At 38.5% G+C, this 27,093-nt stretch overlaps 1 long non-coding RNA gene across 1 annotated transcript; it reads left to right on the top strand.

Annotated features, from left to right (window-relative positions):
* The first annotated feature begins 23,547 nt into the window (after nucleotides 1-23,547).
* On the top strand, nucleotides 23,548-25,814 carry LOC122034702. Its single transcript, XR_006126763.1, has 2 exons — nucleotides 23,548-23,817; nucleotides 25,608-25,814. It is a non-coding gene; the product is annotated as an uncharacterized LOC122034702 (long non-coding RNA).
* The last annotated feature ends 1,279 nt before the right edge of the window (nucleotides 25,815-27,093 follow it).

The raw sequence follows: 27,093 nt of genomic DNA, 5'->3' as shown, positions 1-27,093 counted from the left end.
TCCACTAAATTAAAAATTATAGAAATATTTCAAAAAATAATTTTTGAAAATTTTTGAAAAATTACGATTTTCGAAAATTTTGAAATTAAGATACATAAAAATGTGAAAATTTTAACGAAGTTGAAAAAGTTTTTCAAAAAAGAAAAAAAAAAATATAGTTCAAGGCTCCCCCTAGAATTGATAACAACCTAAAAGTCCAAGCATAGGCAAAAAGACTAAGGAAAAATGTCCTTATGATGAAATGTCCAACCTTTGTCCAAGGCTAAATACCACAAGATAGTAGCTATTGACTTAGGTTAGTCAATTTGAGTGTTTAGGACCAACTAGGTTTTTACTAGCTAGTTAACTCAAATTGATTCATGTATGTTGTTTAAAGTCAAGATTTATAGCGATGCACTGACATAAGTATCTGAAATCTTAAGCTAGGTCCTAAGCATCTCACCCATTCTAAGTTATCAAGCAAGGGATTCTACTGTACTTGTGAGATGCTGGCTTCTAGAACTATAGGAACATGCAGTTCTACGGTAAAACCTAGGCTACTCTAGAAAATTAAAATATTTTGAAAAAGTTTTGAAAACCAAAATTTTGAAGAAGCGATTTTTACAAAAATAATTTTGGAAAAATAAACTAAGTAATAATTTTAAAAAAGAAAAGAACCTATTTTATAAAATTTACCAAAAGACATTAATAACTGAAAAGTACTTAAGATCAAACTTAGTCATAATCCAAGTCAATAGATACAATAAGTCATAAGTAATAAATCCTAAAATCACTCCTCATCCTCATCATCTCGAAAATAGTCAAACATCCTCCGCTGCTCCTTTTCTAAAGCATCAATACGATCCATCATCTTTTGATGAAAATCTACAATTTGACCCTGAAGAGAGTTATACTGGTCATCCATCTTCGTCTCTAAGGAGTTAAATCGACTAAAAATATCATCACGAAGACGGGTAAAAAAGTCACTAAGCGGAGGAGGTGGAGCATATGAACTGCTCTGAGGAAAATCAAAGTAAGGCGTCATGGCAAATCCTGGATCAATAAACACCGGAGGAGGCACAGTAGCTTGGACCGGATCATCTTCAGCAATGGGATCTTCAATAGCCGGTGGTACGTAGTATGGATGAGACCGTTTATACACTAGACCCTTGGTGCTAGTCTTAATCCCAGCCAAAGACAACTGCCTAATACCAACAAAATAGAAATCAGATAACTCAATTAGTTCACCACGGTGAACTCCGACCACTAAAGAGGCAATATTGTAACGACCCGACCCTCTTGGCCCATTTGGCGGCCCATTTGGCGACCTCTCATGTTGTCGACCGTCGGCCCTTATGTCGTCAGCCCATTTGGCGACCTCTAATGTCATCGACCAATAACCCTTGGTCGTGCCGTTACTCACTAGGACTTTCCACCCCTGGCTAGTGGATTTTTGCCTTCCCCAGGATTCGAACTCTAGACCTCCAGGCTTAAGTACTAGAGTTTATGAATCCTGGTAGCCAAGTGAGCGCCTCACTTGGCTACCAGGATTCATAAACTCTAGTACTTAAGCCTGGAAGTCTAGAGTTCGAATCCTGGGGAAAGCAAAAATCCACTAACCAGGGTGGAAAGTCCTAGTGAGTAACGGCACGGCCAAGGGTCGTTGGTCGACGACATAAGGGCTTGCGGTCGACGACATGAGAGGTCGCCAAATGGGCCGCCAAATAGGCCAAGAGGGCCGGGTCGTTACAATAAAAAGGCGCCTTTTATTGTAACGACCCGACCCTTTGGCCTCTTGGGCGGCCCTTGCGGCGGCCCACTGGCGGTCCTTATGTCGTCGGCCCATTTGGCGACCTCTCATGTCGTCGACCGACGACCCTTGGCCATGCCGTTACTCACTAAGACTTTCCACCCCTGGCAATGGATTTTTGCCTCCCTCAGGATTCGAACTCTAAACCTCCAGGCTTAAGTATTAGAATTTATGAATCCTGGTAACCAAGTGAGATCGATTGTAACGACCCAATTTTCCCTATTTTGAGTTCTAAATGTCCATAAAAATATTTGGAAATGCTTTTAAAATATTCTAGAGATTTTTAGAAATTTTTAGAGTATTTTTATGCAATTTTTGGAGGTCGTTTGGTATTTTTACTAAACAAAGGAAGTTTTGACAAAAAAATATCCAAGCCGAGGTTTGAACCAGCGACCTTTGACTCGGTCAAAACCCGGCTGACCAAGTGTGCTGGCGGTCATTGCAAAAAAGTTAGGAAGTGAAATATATTTAAGCAGTAGTTAAGAAATCGGAAATAAATTGGAATAAAAAGGCACGGCTGAGGGTTCGAAACCGTGACCAAGGGTTTCGGCGAAAACGTAGTCAACCAAGTGTGCCGGCGGGCGGTGTTAATTAAGGAAAGAGTGAATAATATTTAATGTATAGTAATTAATAAAAATCTAGTTATAAGAAAAGGGTTAGGTTTTTTTTTCCCGAACCCTAATCCCGTTTCTCTGCTCTTCTCGTGCGACGGCGACTCGGGCGACGAAGAAGACAACCCAGGGCACATCTCCGGCGGCCGGCCAAGGCTCGATCCGAAGGGTTTCTTCGCCGGATTGAGATCCTCTCGTCAAGAGGGGATGGTAGACACGAGGATGGGCTCGAAATCTGCAAGCAACAGAAACCCTAGAAGCGTTTGAGCCCTCTTTTTCGGTGGTGAGTCCAAGAACACGAAGGGTAAGTTGCTTACTCACCTGCAGTAAGAGTAGCTATCGAGTTTTTGCTTTTCCTATTGTTTTCTTTGATATATGCCGCTAGGAGTATGTCCTTGAGTTGCTGCCATGAGTTGTTAAGGAAGATGGAAGGGGTTTTTGATTGGATTAGATTTTGGACTGTGCTTATTCTTGTTTTCGAGTTTCTGTGAAGATTGATGATTTAGGGTTGCTGCCGTGTATCACATAAAGAAGATAGAAGGAGGTTTTGGTTGGATTAGGTTTCGGATTTATGCTGTAAAGTTTATTTTAGCACAACAATCATTCCTTTTGGTATCCTGCCGTGAGTTCTGGTTGGAGCATATTCTTAAGGGCAGTGTTCTTTTGGTTAGGGCAGTGTTCTTAAGGGCAGTGTTCTTTTAGCACAGCATTCATTATATGGTTTTAAGAAATTTGAGCATGTAGTTTAGTTAATTCTGGTTGGATTGATGTGGCTGTCGTGCACCTGAAAGAAGGGAATTAAGGTTGGTTTGTTTGATTGTTGTTTGTTTAACATGAGGTAGGTGTTGGTGCGGTTAGCACTAACGATTTAACCCAGGTTTTGATGAATGACAAATCAGGTTAAGTTAGTCTGTTGTTGTCTGACACTTTGATAAAGTGCGCAGGAGAAGTCCAGACAGGTCGACGGGCCGACCAGATGTCTGGCACGAAGTCCAGCTAGGTCGACGGGCTGACCGGATAGCTGGCGAGAAGTCCAAGCGGGTCGACGGGCTGACCGGACGCTTGGCGAGAAGTCCAGCTAGGTCGACGGGCTGACCGGATAGCTGGCGAGAAGTCCAGACGGGTCGAAGGGCTGACCGGACGTCTGGCAGGTAAGTAAGGTAAGTCACTGGAGGGGAGTGACTGCGAGGACGCGTTCCCGGGAAGGGAACATTAGGCGTCGATCCGGCTTAGATCCATTTCGGATATCTAAGTCGAGATCGTGACTAGATTCCGGTCTCGGAAAGACGGAATCTAAGTCATACTTTGCTTATCTATAAAACTATGCTAACAATCTTTGCTGCAGGGTACATTTTGCCTCGGACTAACCTTTTCTTGCAGGAGAAGGACTTTCTGGAGAAGAGGGGTCCGGGCACCCGGAGGGGATCCGTGCGCCCGGAGGTCCGGGCGCCCGGAGGTCCGGGCGCCCGGAAGGGATCCGGGCGCCCGGAGCAGCATATAAAAGAAGCCCCAGGCAGGAGCTTCAATATATCCGTCTTCTGAGAACTCCGAGTTCAATCACTCTGCTACTCTGCGCTCCAACGACGTTCACAAAGCTCCGACGACTCACTCCGGTTCTCCTTCTTAATTTATTGTTTGTCGGTATAGCTTTGTTTTTCTTTCATTAGCAATATTTGTACGTAAATTGTAATTATCCGAATTGCTAGTGAATTGCCCAACGAAAGTACTCAAGGAGTACGGGCCTTCGAGTAGGAGTCGTCACAGGCTCCGAACGAAGTAAAAATCAACCGTGTTCATCTCTTTACTTCCTTACTTTTCCGCTGCGTTTTAACTCGAGATTTTCGAATCGATATTCACCCCCCCCTCTATCGAATTCAACGGTCTTACAGGTGGTATCAGAGCGAGGTTCTGCTCTGATTTGGTGCAACCACCAAACAGATAGGGGGTGAATTTTTTTTTTAAAAACTGATATTATTATCTTTTTGGAAGATTTTTTTTTGCATTTAAAATCTAAATTGGTGCAACACCAACTTAGAGTTTCTGTTTCTCCCGCACTGCTAATCTAAGACGAAGTCTTGGGATATTTTTCCAGTTAATTTCGTGTGTGTAGGTTATAATGTCTCAACAAGAAGGCTTCAACACAGTACGTCCTCCTCTATTCAACGGGGATGACTTTTCGTACTGGAAGAGAAGAATGGAGGTCTACATGAAGACAGACTACGACCAATGGATGAGCGTCACAAGGGCTTACAAAATTCTAGTAGACAACTCCGGGAACATACTAGACCCTGAAGACTGGACAAATGATGTGAAGAAAAAGGCATCAATTGAAAACAAAGCCATCAATACACTACACTGCGGACTAACACGAGAAGAACTGAACCGGGTCGGACCGCATCAAAACGCTAAGGAGCTTTGGGATAAACTGATCGAGCTGCACGAAGGAACAAGCGACGCGAAGGTAACAAAGAGAGATTTGCTGTTAAATAGAATTTTTAATATAAAAATGCAGGAAGGAGAAACGGCAAGTCAGCTCCACGCGAGGGTCAAAGATATCCTCAACGGTCTCCACGCGATAGGCCACCAAATGGAGAACCGAGACTTAATCAGGTACGCGTTAAATGCTTTTCCGCGAAACAATTTGTGGGCATCAATCGTAGATGCCTACAAAATTTCAAAAAATTTATCTAAATTAAAATTGGACGAACTCTTTTGTGAATTAGAACTTCATGAGCAAGCTAACGCCGGGGTCGAGAAAGGTGTAGCTTTATTTGCAGGTTCCTCTAAAGAAAAGAAGAACAAGCCCGAATCTGAAGAAGATTCCGATCAAGACTCTGAAGACGAAGAACACCTGGTGAACCTGGTAAGGAAAATGTTCACCAGGAAAAAGAGAAGCTTCAGCAAACAGGATCTTCAGAAGATCAGTTCGCCAGCCGACTCAAGAAATGTCACATGTTTCGGATGTAACAAAAAGGGGCACTACATGTAACGCCCACCCTTCTTACCCAAGGGCGGCGCTACGTTCTTATACTACTTACGTACATGTTTTACTATAACAGCGGAAGAATAAAAACTTTAAAGAATTTAATTTATTAAGCATAATATCACATATTCTGATTTGTTCAAATGTGCATATATTGAACTTATAACTAAAAATATTAAGTTGTCTGAATCGTCCTAGCCGAGCCACCACCACACACATCACTATCTGCTCCTCCTGCTGCTCCGTTGTTCATCCAGCTTTCTCTTTTATCTGCGGTACAAGGAAAGTAAGCTATGAGCACTCATGGCTCAGTAAGTTCCTTTCCTACTCACTAAGACCGAATTCATATCATTGCATATCAATATCATGCGAGGTATCATAAGCATACGACATACAAGGGTATCATATTCATATTCATATCATAATATCACATGACATTATATCTAATCATCAGATAATTCAAGCACATATGTAGGCAATGCATCATGAATTTGAAAACTTATACTTATAAGTACTTGAAATTAATATCATCATCATTTGGGATCCCGGTTTGTACCACATACTTAATGCGTAGGTCCAAGGTAGCAAGTCTTGAGCCCTACCATGCATACATACTAGGCCCGAGTCTTACTCCATCGACCTAGGGCACTCAAAGGTCCATTACTGACGAGGCCCGAGTCTTACTCCATCGACCCCGGGGCGTTTACGGAGCCCACCCTTGGTACAAACCATAAAAATAACTTATCATGCATAACTATCATATCATGTCCTTAACAATCTTTCATGCATTTATTCTTTTCATTTCTTTTCATTATGTATAGCATTTTCTATGCTATCACATATCATAACATAACTTCATTTCTTTTCATTATGTATAGCATTTTCTATGCTATCACATATCATAACATAACTTCATTTCTTTTCATTATGTATAGCATTTTCTATGCTATCACATATCATAACATAATTTCATTTCTTTTCATTATGTATAGCATTTTCTATGCTATAACACATCATGGCATATTTCATAATATAACTTCATTATGCATATCATTTCATAACTAAAGCAATCATGCATTCTAACTTACTATCATATCATTTTCATACAGCATGGCATAGACATATTTAATTTTTGTTCTAGGGTTTCTAGGGCATCTATCCCTTCATGGCCGAACACATAATGATTCATTTAGGTCATACAAACATGTATCCCATTCACACATTATCAAGTTTTCATAAGAAGTACTTTTAACCCCTTAGGTTTCATTTCCAAGGCCTCTAGGTCCTTTAAACCTTACTTGGCCGAAATTCATAGAATATAAACTTCCTTTAAGTGGCCTAAAGCATGGGAAACCTAAGTAAATTTCATAGAAAGATTTACTAAGAACATCATACACAAAGTTGGATCATAAACAAGCTAGGACTCTTGTGATCTTACATGTCATAAATCATGTAACTAATTTTCTACATTCCAATTAAACATGAGAGCATTAATCATCTTTCATAACATAATATCACAGAGGTCATTGAGCATATTAGAATTTTGTTTAAGCTTCTCTAAACCATCACCTTACCATGGCCGAAATATTAAGAGTAAGGTTCATGAGTTTCTTTCAACATACAAGTATACAACTCTTAAGAACTTTATATCATGTCATATAAGCATAGTTATTTTAAATTCAAGGTCCTCCTTACCCTAAATTCTTTCTTGGCCGAAACATGAGAGTGGGGTTCTTTTGGTTCCAATCAACTTCCAAGCAAGAAAACCATAGGAAGGTCCTTAGCATTTCATAGAGGGAACCTTGCACTAGTTTGGTTAGACAATAATTTTCCTAACCTATTTACAATATTTTGATTGAAATTCTAGGGTTACATACACCTCTGATCATGCATCATATATGTATAAAAACATAGGGGAAAACTTTCTTTCAAGGCATAGAAAAAGAATCCGAAAATCACATGAAAGCCTTGTACCGCAGGTGAGGGGAAGCTTACTTTCTTTGCTTAAGTTTCCTAGAGTTGAGAACTTGCTTGTGGACCTTTCTTCCTTGCTTGCTTTGCTCGGCACCAATGGAGGAAGAAGTGGCTAGGTCTTTTGGTGGAGGGGAGGAGGAAGAAGAGGAGGCTTCTTCCTCTTGTGTTGCTCGGCAACAAAAAGAAAGAAAGAAGGGGGAGAGTTGTTGCTCTCGGCAACAAGAGGAAAGAGGGAGGAAGAGTGCTCGGCACAAATGGAGGAGAGGAGGAGAGTGAGTTGAGGATGAAGCCCCCCCTCCATGCCTATTTATACTAAAGTGAGGGGAGGAAAACTTGACTTGATTCATCCTCCTCATTTACTTCTCCTCTTAATGAGAAAGAATATGCTAGAGAAATGCTTCTTGAGTTTCTCTCTTTTCTTTCTCTTAATTTCTCTCCTTTCTTTCCTTTAATTATAATTCCCATCTCTCCTCTTACAATATTCACTCCTATCACACTTGGTTAACACATGCATGCATCCACAAGAGAACCAAGGATCAAATCCTTCTCCTAACATATTTTTGTACAAAATAATTCATGTATATGCATTATGCATAAATATTTCATACATGCATATATAATATCTCATATTTCTTTTGTTTACATTAATTCCTTGCATTATAAATCATGTATAGAACTTTATATTCTCAACTTTATTTTCTTTCATAAAGTTTTTTATCATCTAAATCCTTCCCATCGTAACATTCATCGTAGACTATCTACACATTCTTTTCATTACATTCGTACTCTCATTGCCCTTACTTTATCTAGGCTTTCTAGGGGTGTTACACTACAAGAACGAATGCCCAAGATTGAAACTTGACAAACCAAAGTCAACAAAGAAGAAAGCCCTCAAAGCAACATGGGACGATTCCTCCTCAGACGAATCGGAAGGAGAAAAGCACCAAAGTCACCTCGCGCTGATGGCTCGCGAAGCTGAAACGGAAGACGAATCAGAGGAATCGGAAGACGTGTCCGAACCCGAATCGAGCCACGAGTCCGTACTCGTTTCCGAAGGTTCCAAAGAGGTATACCTAAACTTAAATCGTAAATTCTTTAGAATTATCTCGTGTTTGAATAAAAAATTAGTTAAATTGGAAAATAAAAATAAATCGCTTCTTGAGGAAAATCAAAACCTCAAGGAACAATTAAAAAATTCGAATCCAACTCAAGATCGAACACTTGAGGAGGAGAATTTATCATTAAAAAATGAACTTAATAAGTTAAAGGAAATGTTGGAAAAATTCACAACAAGATCTAAAAATTTAGATTTAATTCTAAATAACCAAAAGGCATGCTATAATAAAACCGGACTTGGATATAAGTCAAACTCAAACAAAACCTTTAAATCATTATTAACCCAACACAAAGCAACTAAACAAGCTTGGGTCCCGAAAGCGTGCTTAACCACGCAAGTAGGACTTAATCAATTCTATATACCTAAAGATAAAATACATTATATAAACTTGAATAAATCAGATCAAAAACTAAAATATAAATCTAAATTAAAATCAAAATTCAAAACTCAACAAAATTTAGATTATCACCAAGTTGATTATAACTATAAAAAGAATCGATACAAGCCTAAAATTAAAACTTAAATTAATGGCCAATAATTCAGGGGGAGGCTCCAGAATAGCTGGCACCTCCAAAACTAACTTACCCGACAGGGTAACCCAAAACTAACAAACCCGGCAGGGCAATTAGAATTAGAGACCAAGTTTAACTTGAATCATGGTATTGGTGAAATTTTTGGATGATAGTACGTTAGGGAAACTTGGGCATCGCATGTCTAGAAAGATATGGTTTCGATCTGGTGCATTTGGCCAAGTGGAACTGACCGAAGCTACCCTTAAATGAATCCTAACCAATTAGACCAAGATTTAGTACTAAGTTCCGTGGATAGGACTATTCGGAAAACCTCGAAAGGTTGGTTACTCCTAATGATGTCCTTGTGACTCACCAAGCTTAGAAGTTTATCCGAAGAATACCTATTTGTGGAAACCAAAGCTAAGTCTGAATCTAACACAAGTTAAACCAAAAGTCTGTAATCAAACCAATTTCATCTCACAAAATCATAGGATTCCCTGATTGATAATATAGTTCGGGTGAGATGAATAAGGCTTTAAAAATTAATTTTAACTTAAAAATTAATTTCAAAATTTTAATTTTAATTTTAACTTAATTTCAAAATTTTAATTTTAATTTAAAAATTACTGTCAAAATTTTAATTTTAACTTAAAAATTAATTTCAAAATTTTAATTTTAATTTAAAAAATTAATTTCAAAATTTTAATTTTAATTTAAAAATTAATTTCAAAATTTTAATTTTAATTTAAAAATTAATTTCAAAATTTTAATTTTAACTTAAAAATTAATTTCAAAATTTTAATTTTAACTTAAAAATTAATTAATTTCAAAATTTTAATTTTAATTTAAAAATTAATTTCAAAATTTTAATTTTAATTTTAACTTAAAAATTAACTTCAAAATTTTAATTTTAACTTAAAAATTAATTTCAAAATTTTAATTTTAACTTAAAAATTAATTTCAAAATTTTAATTTTAACTTAAAAATTAATTTCAAAATTTTAATTTTAACTTAAAAATTAATTTCAAAATTTTAATTTTAACTTAAAAATTAATTTCAAAATTTTAATTTTAACTTAAAAATTAATTTCAAAATTTTAATTTTAACTTAAAAATTAATTTCAAAATTTTAATTTTAACTTAAAAATTTTAATTTAAAAATTAATTTCAAAATTTTAAAAAAAAATTGTAATTTTAACTTAAAAATTAATTTCAAAATTTTAATTTTAATTTCAAAATTTTAATTTTAACTTAAAAATTAATTTCAAAATTTGTAATTTTAATTTAAAAATTAATTTCAAAATTTTAACTTTAAACTTAATTTCAAAATTTTATTCAAACTTAAACTTCTACTTAGCTGGTGTCCATATAGATAGAGATGACGGGACTATGTCTTGGCGGAGGGGGGCACAGCACCAGCCCGATCCAGACGCACAGGTGGACGAGTTCATGCTCGCACTATTTCCAGAGGAAGCCGCACCGGCTCCACCACCACCACCAGCTAGAGCACGAGGTCACGCTTCCCGCACTATGTCCGACCGTATGACCGGATTAGAGAGAGCTATGGCGAGTCTCCAGCAGGAGAACTCTGATTTTCATCGGGACATACGACAAGAGATTATCGAGCTACGAGCTGCCGGGGATACACGACACACTGAGCTGATGGCACTTCTCCGATCCTTGGGATCTGGACCACCCCCTTCTTCATCTCAGTAGATCTAGTTATACTCACTTCTGTAGCTACACCACCTGTAAACTATTTTGAATTTATCTAGTGATATTTCTGCTAGACTTACATTGATAATATGCTCCATAGACTAGGATAATTCAAAATACTGTCAAAATGGTTTTATCAAATTATAGGTTAAACTTGTCTGTTTTCAAAACTTTCCATTTTTAGATTTTCAAAAACAGTTTTGGCCTTAGATTAGTTTTTGAATCCTTAGAAAGCATGTATCCATAGGATTAGTTTTGAGCATCTCACCAACACCTTAGGTTTACCTTGCTTGTGTTTGAAAAACATAGAAAGGGGTGAGATGCATAGGTCAACTGTCTGGACTTAAGATGCTTATATCAGTGCATCAACATAAGTCTGGACGTTAAATACAACTCAGATATTAATCAGATTAAGCTCATCAGTCAAGTCAAACACTGACTGCTTATAATCAACTTAATCTGACTAACCAAGTGAAAACTGCTATTTTCTGATAGTTAGTTAGTAACTAATTGGTTAGACAGCTATGTAAATTTGAGTATCAAATTCAGGAGGATTAACTAAAGCGTTTTTTATTAAAAATTCTTAGCAAATATTTTCAAAAGTCTTATCTTAGATACCAGGTTCAGGGGGAGAAATTAATTAAAAGTTTGGAAGTTTAAAAATCCCACCTAATTTTTAAAATTGATTTTCAATTAAAAATTATTACATGTAAATTTAGTCAGTTTTGTAACATATGCTTGAAAATTAAAACTTTCCAAACTTAGCAAATTTATTTTGACTAAAATTTTACTTGCTTTTGAAAAATTAAAAATGTTGCTTTGTTTTGAAAATATCAAAATTGAAAACTAAATTCAACTTAGTGTTTGAAAATTAGAATTTACCTTTTAAAAAGTAAATGCTACTTAAAATCTAATTTGAAAAACCTGATTTGAAAAACTTTACACTTTTGAAATGTTAAACTTGATTAACTTTAAACTTAATTTGGGCTTAAAGATTACACTTTTATCAGTATCTTTGAATTTTGAATCAAACGTAGATATTTTCCAAAATAAGCTGTTTCTTAAATTAATACCTTTCTACAGTAACTCCACACTATGCTTGTTTCCTCTTGCTTATTTTTTTTGATGAATGCCAAAGGAGGAGAGTTAGGTGGTTAAGTTAGCTAAACCAGAATTGAAAATACAAACTAACTTAAAAACCCTTTAAATGCTTGTTTTTTTCTTGCATATGTTTTCACTAACTTAACCAGGTTGTCATTCCATCAAAAAGTGGGAGATTGTTGGTGCGGTTAGCACTAACGATTTAACCCAGGTTTTGATGAATGACAAATCAGGTTAAGTTAGTCTGTTGTTGTCTGACACTTTGATAAAGTGCGCAGGAGAAGTCCAGACAGGTCGACGGGCCGACCAGATGTCTGGCACGAAGTCCAGCTAGGTCGACGGGCTGACCGGATAGCTGGCGAGAAGTCCAAGCGGGTCGACGGGCTGACCGGACGCTTGGCGAGAAGTCCAGCTAGGTCGACGGGCTGACCGGATAGCTGGCGAGAAGTCCAGACGGGTCGAAGGGCTGACCGGACGTCTGGCAGGTAAGTAAGGTAAGTCACTGGAGGGGAGTGACTGCGAGGACGCGTTCCCGGGAAGGGAACATTAGGCGTCGATCCGGCTTAGATCCATTTCGGATATCTAAGTCGAGATCGTGACTAGATTCCGGTCTCGGAAAGACGGAATCTAAGTCATACTTTGCTTATCTATAAAACTGTGCTAACAATCTTTGCTGCAGGGTACATTTTGCCTCGGACTAACCTTTTCTTGCAGGAGAAGGACTTTCTGGAGAAGAGGGGTCCGGGCGCCCGGAGGGGATCCGGGCGCCCGGAGGTCTGGGCGCCCGGAGGCAAGTTTTATCCCCAGGACGACGTTGACACTTGGAGCATGCTGGTTGGGAGTGTTACGTCACATTCCAGGCGCCCGGAAGGGATCCAGGCGCCCGGAGCAGCATATAAAAGAAGCCCCAGGCAGGAGCTTCAATATATCTGCTTTCTGAGAACTCTGAGTTCAATCACTCTGCTACTCTGCGCTCCAACAACGTTCACAAAGCTCCGACGACTCACTCCGGTTTTCTTTTAATTCATTAGTTGTCGGTATAGCTTTGTTTTTCTTTCATTAGTAATATTTGTACGTAAATTGTAATTATCCGAATTGCTAGTGAATTGCCCAACGAAAGTACTCAAGGAGTACGGGCCTTCGAGTAGGAGTCGTCACAGGCTCCGAACGAAGTAAAAATCAACCGTGTTCATCTCTTTACTTCCTTACTTTTCCGCTGCGTTTTAACTCGAGATTTTCGAATCGATATTCACCCCCCCCCCTCTATCGAATTCAACGGTCTTACAGTAGGCAGCAGTAGTTCCTTTTCTCTTGTGTAATTTCCTTTGCTGTCATGAAACTCAATTTAAATTTTTTAGTTTCGAACAGTCTATTTGTAGCTTAGTTTCTTAGTTTTTCCTTGGCCACCTTAGGTGCATGAGGAGATTTAGATTTCTAGTTCCTTTGCTATTAGAATAACATGAGCAAATTTCTAGTTCCTTATGTTATTAGATGTGTATGAGTAGTCTTCCTTTTAAAACAATCAGTTTCTAGTTTCTTTAGAGTTTATAGTGCAGAATTGTGTAGCTTAATATGCAGAATTATGTTAGCTTATTATGCAGCATTTTAGTGTGCAGATTTTATTAAGTATTAGTGTGCAGAATTCATTTACCCTTAGCTGAACATGTGCAGATTTTTATAAGTGTAGTATGCTGATTTTGTTTTCCCTTTGCTTTAAGATGGGCAAGAACAAATTTTACCATATACATATATATACATAGCATTTAGTTTAGACTTTCCTTGCTATAATGAGTAGTTATAAGTGAGAAAAGACCAAGGTCTTGATAGAATCTTTAAATTTTAGGTATTGGGATCAGTAGCACATCAAGTGCTCAAAGAAATGCCAAGGCATTTTATTATAAGAACATAAAAAGAAAATAAGTATTTTATTTTAAAGAAAGGCTAGTACCCGACTTCCAAGGTTGTCGTTAAACAAATTCAGGTGATCAATTCCAAGGTCTTGGCCCTCGTAAGACCAAGGTCTTTACCCTCGTAGGACTGATGACTAGCTATCACAGTCCCTATTAGGGAGTGCGCATTGGTACTAAGCCTGGGCCCCAAGAAAGAAGTTGATTATTATTTTTAAGTATTAAAGTATAAGTTTGTAACTAAGAAGAACTTTATTATTGTTTAGAAGTAATAAAGTATAAGTTTTGGATCAAATGAAACAAGTTTCACATATGCTTAGAATCAGTAAGTTTAGTTCTTTTGAATTCTAACATGCAGTATTAGTTTTGTTTGTTTCCTGATTTGATATTTAGCATGATTAGCTTTATCTTCCAGCATGTAGTTTTATCCTTGTGTAGCATGATTAGCTATTGAATTACATGAGTAGATTCCTTAGCTTTTCTTTGCTATTAGTTTGACATGAGCAGTTATGTTTATGCTTTACTTTCTTTTAGAGCATATAGTTTCTAGTTCTTTCTGTATACATGCATATTCGTGTTTTTGTGAGTTAGATAGCGCTTACTAAGCCAATTTTACTTATAGATTGCATTTCCTCTTACTGCAGATAAAGGAAAGGAAAGGATATAACAAGGGATGCGACAAGGCAGTGCGGATGGTGTGTGATGTCAGGACTGTGGGAGAGAACTAGGAAGTTTTGCGTTTTCGTGTTTAGTGGATAAGAAGTAATTGAGTTGTACTATATGGTCGATGTCATTGAGACTGTATTTTATATTCTATGTTCCTATTGAGTTTATTTGTGTTTTAGTTTGCATGCTGTGATGAGTTTTTATGTAATAGGTAGATATTATAGTTTTTGTCACTTATTAAACTGTGTGGGTGTTTGATATATGTTCCAGCCGTCTGTGGCTGTGTTTTATTTGCATGTATTGATATATTTGGTCACCGGTACAGGGGAGACTCTGCCGAAATTTTTCGGTAAGGACGCCTCGTGGTTTCGATCATACTGGTTAAGTAGAGTTAGTAGTTAAGTAACTGTCACCTTTAGAGAGTAGTAGTAGTAGAAAGAAGGGTGGTTGTTATAGTTGGTATCAGAGCAGTTCTCATTCTCTAGCATCACACATCAGCACCAGCTTTGTCGTCTTCAAGTAAGAAAGTATTTAAGTTTTCCTTTTATGCTTTCTTTATTATTTGCAGTATACAGTATTTGCTTATATGCGCTTTATTAAGATAGAGGTTTTGTTTCTCTTTTATCCATATACCTAAGTTTGTTTAGAAAGGATAGAGAATATATCAAGTCTTTCTTTTTCTCTGCATAACTAGATGTCAAGAAGAGGACGTCCCCGTACCGCTCGTACTGAGGACCGAGCTCAGGAGAACGAAGAGCCCAGAACAGCTGAACCAAATCTCTCTGAAGTTGTTGCTCAACTCCAGAGACAAGTAGCAGAGCAGCAGCAAGTGATCATCAATCTGATGGCGAATCAGCAGCCAGTCCCTCCCACTCCTCCAACAATCACGGTGGAGACTCCAGTGGTGACTGAGGTTCCACCAGCCGCCCTGGAAGTCCCCACAGCACCTAGAAGACAAGAAGCATACTTGATACAGTGGCTGAAACTGAAGCCAGAGAGTTTCTCAGGTACGACTGAGCCCTGGGATGCTCAAGCTTGGTTCAAGACACTGGAGAGCACCTGTAACGCCCGCCCTCCCTGCTACTAAAGGGACGGGGCTACTTACTTACTTAACTATTCCAGGATACACATGCATATTTAAAATTTCTTTCTAGTAAAGTAAAGTAGCGGAAATATCATGAAGTTATACTGGAATGTAACATAATACACTTGGTTCATGTCAATCATAACAAAAATAACATAAGCAGGTCTTTATTTGTCTTAGCCGAGCCACTGCCACACACATCTCCTTGCCTCTCCTGCAGCTCCCTTAGGTCATCCATTCCTTGCCTTTATCTGTGGTACAAGGAAAGTAAGCTATGAGCACACAGGCTCAGTAAGATCCTTTCCTACTCACAAAAATCGTATTTCATAGCATAGTCATATAAGCATATAACAATGGAGACATAATCATCTAACATTATATCATGTGAACATAGCCTCCTATCATATCATATCATTAAGAAAACATCATACTCTTAACATATCATAAATAAAGGCATCATGTAATGTGAATCATAGAAGCATAACATATCATCAGGTTATATGAATCGTAAACAAAACATCTCCTAACATCATGTCCTATAAGTCATAAGAGTATAGCATAACATCATGTCATATAATTCATAAAAAAGAAACATATCATATCATGAATGGGTGCATCATGCAGAATGTCTTTTTAAAACATAGGCCATGTCAAGTGCAAGATGTCTTTAAACATATCTTTTGATACTTAAACATAATATCATCATCATGAGGGCCCGGCTTGTACCACATACATACATAAATGCATGCAATCCCTATGACAGTGTAGCTAGCCCCGAACCTACTAGGGATCTAGACCCGTTCATAGTCCGTCGGCCTAGGGGCGTACTAAGGAGCCCATCCCTTTTTACTAGACCCGTTCATAGTCCGTCGGCCTAGGGGCGCTTATGGAGTCCACCCTTGGTACAAGCCATACAAAGTAAAATACATGTCGTGCATATCATATCATCATAACTGTCATATCATATCATCATAAATGTCATGCTCTTGTCTTAACATGAAGAGTGCTCTTAATCCCAACTTAAGGGAAGCAACTCTTAGCCATTTTCTTATCATATCATAAGGCATGCATACTTGGGCACATAGCCATCATAAAAATCATTTTCATGCCTGGTTCATAAGCTTACATAAATGAGCATGCAACATATTTGAAATCATACATACTTGGGCACATAGCCATCATAAGAATCATTTCATGCATGGTTCATAAGCATACATAAATGGGCATGTTACTTGTCTTATCATAAAACATGCACACTTAAGCATAAAACACATCATAAGAGTCATCATCATACATAGTTCATAAGCATACTTAAATGAGCATATAATGCATCATAGGAAAAACATAATCATACATGGAAAATATTTACTAGCATCTCCTAATTCATATCCTAGTATGTGAGACACCTAGCAAAATCATAATTGGGTCTCTAACCCTAATTCCATATAGTGGCCGAAAGTCACCATGCTTGGTTCTAGATTACAACATCATATAAGCTTGTGAACCTTAGATAAATTTCATATCATAAACTATAAAGAATATCATGAGCATAAGAAGTTTAGGTTCTAAGCTTCCTAGGCCTTTTAACTTAGTTGTGGCCGAACCTTTAAGAACATGAAACTAAGTTCTATACAAGCATAAGAATACCAAGCTAACTCCATATCATATCATAAGAGGATCCATGAGCTTTCTAAGTTTAAATTTAAACTTCCTTGAACCCTAGAATATAGTCATGGCTGAAAGTTCATGAATGGGAAAAGTAAGCTCTAACAACATACAAGCATGAATATTGAATTACGTTCATATCATATCATGAGAAGATTCATGTGCATGCTAGGCTTTAAATTTAAACTTCCTTGAACCCTAAAATGTAATCATGGCCGAACCCTTACAATGAAGGAAATGAATTTTTTTTTTAGCAACATTCAACATAAATATTTAGCCAAGTTCATATCATTTCATAAGGAAGTCTATAAGCATGTTAGATTAGGTTTTAAGCTTCTTGAAACCCTAAAATCTATCATGGCCGAAACTTCAAAAAAAAGGAAATAAACTTCTAAGCAACATACAAACATGAATACCTAGCCAAGTTCATATCATATCATAAAGAAGTCTATGAACATGTTACATTAGGTCTTAAGCTTCTTGAAACCCTAAAATCTATCATGGCCGAAACTTCAAGGAAAGGAAAATAAATTCCAAGCACATACCAACATGAATACCTAGTCAAGTTCTTATCGTATCATAAGGGAGTCTATAAGCATGTTAGGTTAGGTTTTAAGCTTCTTGAAACCCTAAATCCATCATGGCCGAACCTTTACAATAAAGGAAATAAAATTTCCAAGCAACATACAAACATGAATACTTAGTCAAGTTCATATCATATCATAAAGGAATCTATAAGCAAGTTAAATTAGGTTTTGAGCTTCTTGAAACCCTAAATCCATCATGGCCGAAACTTCAAGGAAAGGAAAATAAATTCCAAGCAACATACAAACATGAATACCTAGCCAAGTTCTTATCATCTCATAAGGGAGTCTATAAGAATGTTAGATTAGGTTTTAAGCTTCTTAAAGCCCTAGAATATTCATGGCTGAAACATATAAAGAAGAAGATCAAGCATTAAACAACATCCAACATAAATCTTTAACTAAGTTCATATCATTACATAATGAGATCCATGAGCATGGGTTTCTTTTCTTTTATTTTTATTTTTAAGCATTCTAACCTTACGGAAATTTCGTAAACGACTTGTACCACAGGTGAGGGGATACTTACATCCTTGTGTTTGATTTCCTTAGGGAAGTAATCTTGATTGTGGAGCCTTCCTAGAGAGGAGCCCTCCTTTGTTTGGGTTTCGGCAATGGAGGTGGGGAAAAGCTTGGTCACAGTGAAGAGAAGGAGGGAGGAGGAAGAGGAGAAAAATGAAATCTCTTCTTTAATTTCTCTTTTTATTCTACATGAGAGGAGGAAGGGAAAATGCACTTTTCCTTCTCCTTTCTTTTACTCACTCTTAATGAAAAGAAGAAGCAAGGCTCATCTTTTCCTTGAGAGGAAGAAGGCAACTCCAACTTCTCCTTCTAAGTGAAGAGAGCATTCACTTCCTTATCTTTAACCATGATTTCCCTCTCCTTTCTAACAATAATTACTCTTGGTCTATTGGTTAACTTATTCATGTATTTAGTGAGAGATCCAAGGTTCAAGTCCTAGGTCTTGTATCTTTTTTTTTAATTTCCATTTTATTTTTGGCTAATGTTTACCTAAGACTTATTTTTATTCATGATAAAAAATATCTAAAATTTTGCTAAGTACCCTATGGGTGTTACAGCACCATGGAGCTTCTTAACTGGTCAGAAGTCGAGAAGGTCAAGTGTGCTTCATTCTGCCTATCTGGAGATGCTCGTATGTGGTGGGAGAGAGTTAAAAGCAAGAGAGCAGTCAATCAGATGAGCTGGGCTGACTTTGAAGCAGAGTTTTATGAAGAATTCTTCCGCCAGCGGATCACCAATAAGCATTATGAGGAGTTCATAGAATTCAGACAAGGTGACCTGTCAGTGGAAGAAGCAGTAAAGAAATTCAATAGGCTAGCTCGTCTCTGCCCAGAGCTAGTAAGCATGGAGAAGGAACGAGTCATACTGATGCTCAGGATGCTGAGGCCAGTGATAGCACTTAATGTGAGTAGTGGAGCTCACCAGCCTCAGACTGGCGAAGAGCTGGTCAGCAGAGCATTAGTTGTTGAGCACTATCTGGACAGTATCAGGGCACAACGAGCGCAGCATAAGCCAGTCAAGATCGAAGACAAGACAGCTGGAAGTCAGAAACCTCAGGCAAATAAGCAGAACTGGAAAGGCAAGGGTAACAAAAGAAAGCAGTGGAACTCAGGAGGTAACCAGAAAGGAGGACCAGCAAATAAGCAGACCAAGTTCCCTCTCTGTCCTAAATGTGGGAGAACACATCCAGTAGCCTGTCTTTTGGGTAAGACTGGATGCTATTCATGTGGGCAGGAAGGACACATGGCTAAAGAATGCCCTAACAAGTTCAAAGCACCTCAGCCACAGCCAATACAATATGGAGGCAAACCTCAGCTACATTATATGCCTGCAACTCTGGAAGGACCTCAGATCAGTCAAGGAAGGTTGGAAGCCTCATCAGTTCCAGCCAGTGCCAGAGTATTCTCCCTCACTAAAGAAGAAGCTGCTAGTGCCTCCACGGTCGTAACAGGTCAAGTAGTTATTTTTCAGCATATAGCTACTGTACTATTTGATACTGGGGTGACCCATTCTTTTATATCAGTACCCTTTACCAAAGAATTACAGGTACCTACAGAAAGCATGAACTCCAAGTTCCTGACGACCCTACCTTCTGGGGAAGTCATGGAATCCAACCAGTGGCTTCGGGCTGTATCAGTCAGAATTTCAGACCGTGAGCTATATGTAGATCTGGTAGTCCTCGCAATGCAGGATTTCGATGTCATTTTGGGTATGGATTTCCTCAGCAAGTACAGTGCTTCAGTGGACTGCCGCAGAAGGAAAGTGATCTTTAGTCCAGAAGGTGAACCATCCTTTGAGTTCACAAGGGTGCCGAAGAGGAAGACCCAGAAGTTCCTTTCTTCTCTGACAGCTCACCAGATGTTAGCTAAAGGGTGTGCTGGTTTTATTGCATTCATTGTGAGTACAGAAGAACAAGAAAGACCCAAGCAGGAGGAAGTTCGGGTAGTCTGTGAGTATCCAGAGGTATTCCCAGAAGAGCTACCTGGACTACCTCCCAACAGAGAAGTGGAGTTTAAGATTGAACTGGTTCCTGGTACCGGTCCAATTTCAAAAGCTCCCTACCGCATGTCTCCAGCAGAGTTGAAAGAGTTACAAGAACAACTTTAGGAGCTGCTTAACAAAGGCTTCATCCGCCCTAGTCATTCACCATGGGGAGCTCCTGTGTTGTTTGTCAAGAAGAAGGACGGATCTATGCGGATGTGCATAGATTACAGAGCTCTGAATCAAGTGACAATCAAGAACAAGTACCCCCTTCCCAGGATCGACGATTTATTTGATCAGTTGAGAGGGGCAACAGTGTTCTCCAAGATAGACTTGCGCTCTGGGTACCATCAGTTGAAAGTGAAGGAAAGTGATATACCCAGAACAGCTTTCAGGACCTGATATAGACACTATGAGTTCATAGTCATGCCTTTTGGTGTGACTAATGCACCTGCAGTTTTTATGGACCTGATGAACAGAGTGTTCAGAGAATACCTTGACAAATTTGTCATCATGTTCATCGACGACATACTAGTCTATTCCAGAACCCCAGAGGAGCATGACACGCACTTGAGGATAGTACTACAGACCCTTCAGCAAAAGCAGCTTTATGCTAAATTCTCAAATTGCGAGTTCTGGTTAGATCAGGTGGTGTTTCTAGGCCACATCATTTCTAGAGAAGGCATCCAAGTGGATCCAGCCAAAATAGAAGCGGTCAACAACTGGAGCAGACCCAAGAATGCTAGGGAGATCAGAAGCTTCCTTGGTTTAGCTGGGTACTACAGGAAATTCGTGGAGGACTTTTCCAGGATAGCTTCTCCACTAACAGCCCTCACCAGAAAGAACAAGAAGTTTGAATGGTCAGACAAATGTGAGCAGAGTTTCCAAGAGCTAAAGAAGAGACTGACCAGTGCTCCCATTCTGACTGTTCCAGCTAGTGACAAGAGTTTTGACATCTACAGTGATGCTTCCAAGATGGGCCTAGGAGCTGTACTCATGCAGGAGGGAAAAGTGATAGCTTATGCTTCCAGGTAACTCAAAGATTATGAAAAGAACTACCCCACTCATGATCTTGAGCTGGCAGCGGTGATCTTTGCACTAAAACTCTGGCGACGTTATTTGTATGACGTTCAGTGCAGAATCTTCACAGACCATCAGAGTCTTAAGTACTTCTTCACTCAGAAGGACTTAAACATGAGACAGCGTAGGTGGCTAGAGTTGCTCAAAGACTATGACTGTGAAATCCTCTACCACCCAGGCAAAGATAATAAAGTGGCAGATGCACTAAGCAGAAAATCCAGTGCATCCCTGATGTCTTTGTCATCATTAGCCCTACCACTGCAGAAGGAGTTGTCAGACTTTGGAATGGAAATTATTTATGGGCAACTCTCTGCATTGACCTTAGACTCTACCTTGCTTGAGGATATACAGAGAAAGCAAAGTGAAGATCCAGATATCCAGGAGATCAAGCAAGAGATACAGAAAGAAGAAAATTCAGAGTTTCGAATATCAGACAGTGGAATTCTTTATCAGGGGAGTCGCCTTTGTGTCCCCAATGATGAAGAGCTGAGAAAGAAAATTTTAGAAGAAGCTCATAGTACACCATACTCCATGCATCCTGGTTCTACCAAGATGTACCAAGATGTGAAACAGAGGTTCTGGTGGTCTGGACTCAAAAGAGATGTAGCTAAATATGTCAGTACCTGCCTGACATGTCAGAGGGTCAAAGCAGAACACCAGAGACCAGGAGGAGTTCTACAGTCTCTTCCTATACCAGAGTGGAAGTGGGAAGACATATCCTTGGACTTCATAACAGGTCTCCCAAGAACCACAAATGGATATGATGCGATATGGGTGATAGTGGACAGATTGACCAAGTCTGCTCATTTTCTAGCCATCAAGGTGTCCCACTCTATAGAGCAGTTAGCACAGCTATATGTTAAAGAGGTGATCAGACTTCACGGAGTTCCTAAATCTATTGTGTCTGATAGAGATGGGCGTTTCACCTCTCACTTTTGGGAGTGTGTTCAGACTGCACTAGGCACCAAACTCAAGTTCAGCATGACCTTCCATCCTCAGACTGATGAACAGAAAGAGCGAGTAAATCAGATTCTAGAAGATATGCTCAGAGCTTGTGCAATAGATTTCAAGGGAAGTTGGTGCAAGTATCTATGCTTAGCTGAGTTTGCCTACAACAATAGCTATCAGGCCACCATCAAGATGGCACCTTATGAGGCGTTGTATGGTAGGAAGTGCATATCACCCATTTGTTGGCAAGAAACATGTGAAAGAAAAGAAATGGAAGTGGAACTGGGCATTCAGACAGAGCTGATAGATGAGACTACTCAGGCTATTCAGAAGATCAGACAGAGAATTGAGACTGTCCAGAGTAGACAGAAGAGTTATGCTGACACACGTCGTAGGCCACTTGAATTCCAAGTAGGGGATTCAGTCTTTCTCAAGGTTGCTCCTATGAAGGGAGTGATGAGATTTGGCAAGAAGGGCAAATTAAGTTCTCGTTATGTAGGACCTTACCTAATCACAGAAAGGATTGGGAAAGTAGCTTACAAGCTGGATTTACCATATGATATGTCGGCAATACATAACGTATTTCATGTCTCCATACTAAAGAAGTGTATTCACGACCCTAGCCAAGTGATTCAGCCTCAGTTAGTGCGGATCCAAGAGGATCTTAGCTACGAGAGCAGACCTACACAGATAGTGGACAGAGCAGTCAAGAGACTAAGAAACAAAGAAGTGCCACTAGTGAAGGTCATCTGGTAGAACCAGAAGCACGAGGAAGTCACTTGGGAGCGTGAGGACAGTATGAGACAGAAATATCCAGAACTATTCTAAGTTCGAGAACGAACTTTTTATAAGGTATGGAGAATTGTAATGACCCAATTTTCCCTATTTTGAGTTCTAAATGTCCTTAAAAATATTTGGAAATACTTTTAAAATATTCTAGAGATTTTTAGAAATTTTTAGAGTATTTTTATGCAATTTTTGGATGTTGTTTGATATTTTTACTAAACAAAAGAAGTTTTGACAAAAAAATATCCAAGCCGAGGTTTGAACCAGCGACCTTTGACTCGGTCAAAACCCGAATGACCAAGTGTGTTGGTGGTCGTTGCAACTAAATTAAGAAGTGAAATATATTTAAGCAGTAGTTAAGAAATCGGAAATAAATTGGAATAAAAAAGCACAGCCGAGGGTTCGAAACCGTGACCAAGGGTTTCGGCGAAAACGTAGTCAACCAAGTGTGCCGGCAGGCGGTGTTAATTAAGGAAAGAGTGAATAATATTTAAGGTATAGTAATTAATAAAAACCTAGTTATAAGAAAAGGGTTTAGGTTTTTTTTTCCCGAACCCTAATCCCGTTTCTCTGCTCTTCTCGTGCGACAGCGACTCGGGCGACGAAGAAGACAACCCAGGGCACGTCTCCGGCGGTCGACCAAGGCTCGATCCGAAGGGTTTCTTCACCGGATTGAGATCCTCTCGTCAAGAGGGGAAGGTAGACACGAGGATGGGGCCGAAATCTGCAAGCAACCGAAACCCTAGAAGCGTTTGAGCCCTCTTCTTCGGTGGTGAGTCCAAGAACACGAAGGGTAAGTTGCTTACTCACCTGCAGTAAGAGTAGCTATCGAGTTTTTGCTTTTCATGTTGTTTTCTTTGATATATGCTGCTAGGAGTGTGTCCTTGAGTTGTTGCCGTGAGTTGTTAAGGAAGATGGAAGGGGTTTTTGATTGGATTAGATTTTGGACTGTGCTTATTCTTGTTTTCGAGTTTCTGTGAAGATTGATGATTTAGGGTTGCTGCCGTGTATCGTATAAAGAAGATAGAAGGAGGTTTTGGTTGGATTAGGTTTCGGATTTATGCTGTAAAGTTTATTTTAGCACAGCAATCATTTCTTTTGGTTTCCTGCCGTGAGTTCTTGTTGGAGCATGTTCTTTAGGGCAGTGTTCTTTTGGTTAGGGCAGTGTTCTTAAGGGCAGTGTCCTTTTAGCACAACATTCATTATATGGTTTTAAGAAATTTGAGCTTGTAGTTTAGTTAATTCTGGTTGGATTGATGTGGCTGTCGTGCACCTCAAAGAAGGGAATTAAGGTTGGTTTGTTTGATTGTTGTTTGTTTAACATGAGGTAGGCAGCAGTAGTTCCTTTTCTCTTGTGTAATTTCCTTAGCTGCCATGAAACTCAATTTAAATTGTTTAGTTTCGATCAGTCTATTTGTAGCTTAGTTTCTTAGTTTTTCCTTGGCCACCTTAGGTGCATAAGCAGATTTAGATTTCTAGTTCCTTTGCTATTAGAATAACATGAGCAAATTTCTAGTTCCTTATGTTATTAGATGTGCATGAGTAGTCTTCCTTTTAAAACAATCAGTTTCTAGTTTCTTTAGAGTTTATAGTGCAGAATTGTGTAGCTTAATATGCAGAATTGTGTTAGCTTATTATGCAGCATTTTAGTGTGCAGATTTTATTAAGTATTAGTGTGCAGAATTCATTTACCCTTAGCTGAACATGTGCAGATTTTTATAAGTGTAGTATGCTGATTTTGTTTTCCCTTTGCTTTAAGATGGGCAAGAACATATTTTAGCATATACATAGCATTTAGTTTAGACTTTTCTTGCTATAATGAGTAGTTATAAGTGAGAAAAGACCAAGGTCTCGATAGAATCCCTAAATTTTAGGTATTGGGATCAGTAGCACATCAAGTGCTCAAAGAAATGCCAAGGCATTTTATTATAAGAACATAAAAAGAAAATAAGTATTTTATTTTAAAGAAAAGCTAGTACCCGACTTCTAAGGTTGTCGTTAAACAAATTCAGGTGACCAATTCCAAGGTCTTGGCCCTGGTAAGACCAAGGTCTTTACCCTTGTAGGACTGATGACTAGCTATCACAGTCCCTATTAGGGAGCGCGCATTGATACTAAGCCTGGGCCCCAAGAAAGAAGTTGATTATTATTTTTAAGTATTAAAGTATAAGTTTGTAACCAAGAAGAACTTTATTATTGTTTTGAAGTAATAAAGTATAAGTTTTGGATCAAATGAAACAAGTTTCACATATGCTTAGAATCAGTAAGTTTAGTTCTTTTGAATTCTAGCATGCAGTATTAGTTTTGTTTGTTTCCTGATTTGATATTTAGCATGATTAGCTTTATCTTCCAGCATGCAGTTTTATCCTTTTGTAGCATGATTAGCTGTTAGAATTACATGAGTAGATTCCTTAGCTTTTCTTTGCTATTAGTTTGACATGAGCAGTTATGTTTATGCTTTACTTTCTTTTAGAGCATATAGTTTCTAGTTCTTTCTGTATACATGCATATTCGTGTTTTTGTGAGTTAGATAGCGCTTACTAAGCCAATTTTACTTATAGATTGCATTTCCTCTTACTGCAGATAAAGGAAAGGAAAGGATATAGCAAGGGAGGTGAAAAGGCGGTGCAGATGGTGCGTGATGTCAGGACTGTGGGAGAGAACTAGGAAGTTTTGCGTTTTCGTGTTTAGTGGATAAGAAGTAATTGAGTTGTACTATATGGTCGATGTCATTGAGACTGTATTTTATATTCTATGTTCCTATTTAGTTTATTTGTGTTTTAGTTTGCATGCTGTGATGAGTTTTTATGTAATAGGTAGATATTATAGTTTTTGTCACTTATTAAACTGCGTGGGTGTTTGATATATGTTCCAGCCGCCTGTGGCTATGTATTATTTGCATGTATTGATGAATTTGGTCACTGGTACAGGGGAGACTTTGTCGAAATTTTTCGGTAAGGACTCCTCGTGGTTTCGATCATACCGGTTAAGTTGAGTTAGTAGTTAAGTAACGATCACCTTTAGAGAGTAGTAGTAGTAGTAAGAAGGGTGGTCGTTACAAATATAGGCAGTGAGAACATGACACTGGATCATATGAACTTTATTCGAGGTGTTATACCCCGAATAATAGATGATGGATCATGAATACCCAGTATCCTAAGTCAAAGTCTAGTCTATGTCGCAGTGCATACATCAGAAAAAGATGAACTGGTCGTAAAACACCTTGATCTCTAGATGATAGGGGATGAATGCTGGAAACAACCATCTTATAAAAAGCATTATATGTCAGACTAAGGGGTACAGTCGACATTTTTTATGACGTGGTCCCTCAAAGAAGTCAGCATACATAAGATCAAGAGTAAGATGTGCAAATGGAGCAGGTAATGGATCTGGAAGAGAAGCATTAAAAAATATACGATTCATCGAGGGTCGGATCCATAAAAATCGAAGAAACATATCTAGATCAAACAGCATCTCTCTGGTGGCTACTCTAATCTTATAGTGATGATGATCAAGTTCACATAGGTTGTGATAAAATTCAGAACAGAAGATGGGATTGTAAGCATGCCGGCAAGAGACTATGTTATCTAGTTGAAAGTATTGATTGATCTCTATGGCTTCAGGATAGAATGTTTGGTAGAATTGGAGATTTAGACAACGAGTACCTATCCTCTTAAATTTTTTATTTGGAAAAGATTGCCTTAATTCCTCAGATGAAAACTTAGGGTCCTGACTGGGATTAAGAGAGCTAGCCTCTCTTTGCGCAATTGCTCTACTCTTTTCACTAAAAAAAACATAATTTAGCAACATGAAAATTAATTAAGAGAGGAATAAAGGAGAGTATCGAGGCATTGTCGGGTGTACTTGAACCGGTGAAGAACTTCTAATGCAAGGAGGAAGGTAGGTAAAGAGAAAGAGATTTGGGGATGAGGCTTGTGGTTTGCCCGACCTTGTATATATAGAGGTTTATCGGTCGACCAATCCATGGTTCGGTTAACCGATCCCTTTAAATCATCGCCCTTTTTTACCAGGGAGGCAACGTTCGGTCGACCGATATATTTATTTTGGT

Source organism: Zingiber officinale, chromosome 11B (genome assembly GCF_018446385.1).
Source record: "Zingiber officinale cultivar Zhangliang chromosome 11B, Zo_v1.1, whole genome shotgun sequence".
Taxonomy (NCBI): Eukaryota; Viridiplantae; Streptophyta; class Magnoliopsida; order Zingiberales; family Zingiberaceae; genus Zingiber; species Zingiber officinale.
Note: the sequence above shows the minus strand (reverse complement) of the source record. Positions and strands in the feature narration are given on the sequence as shown.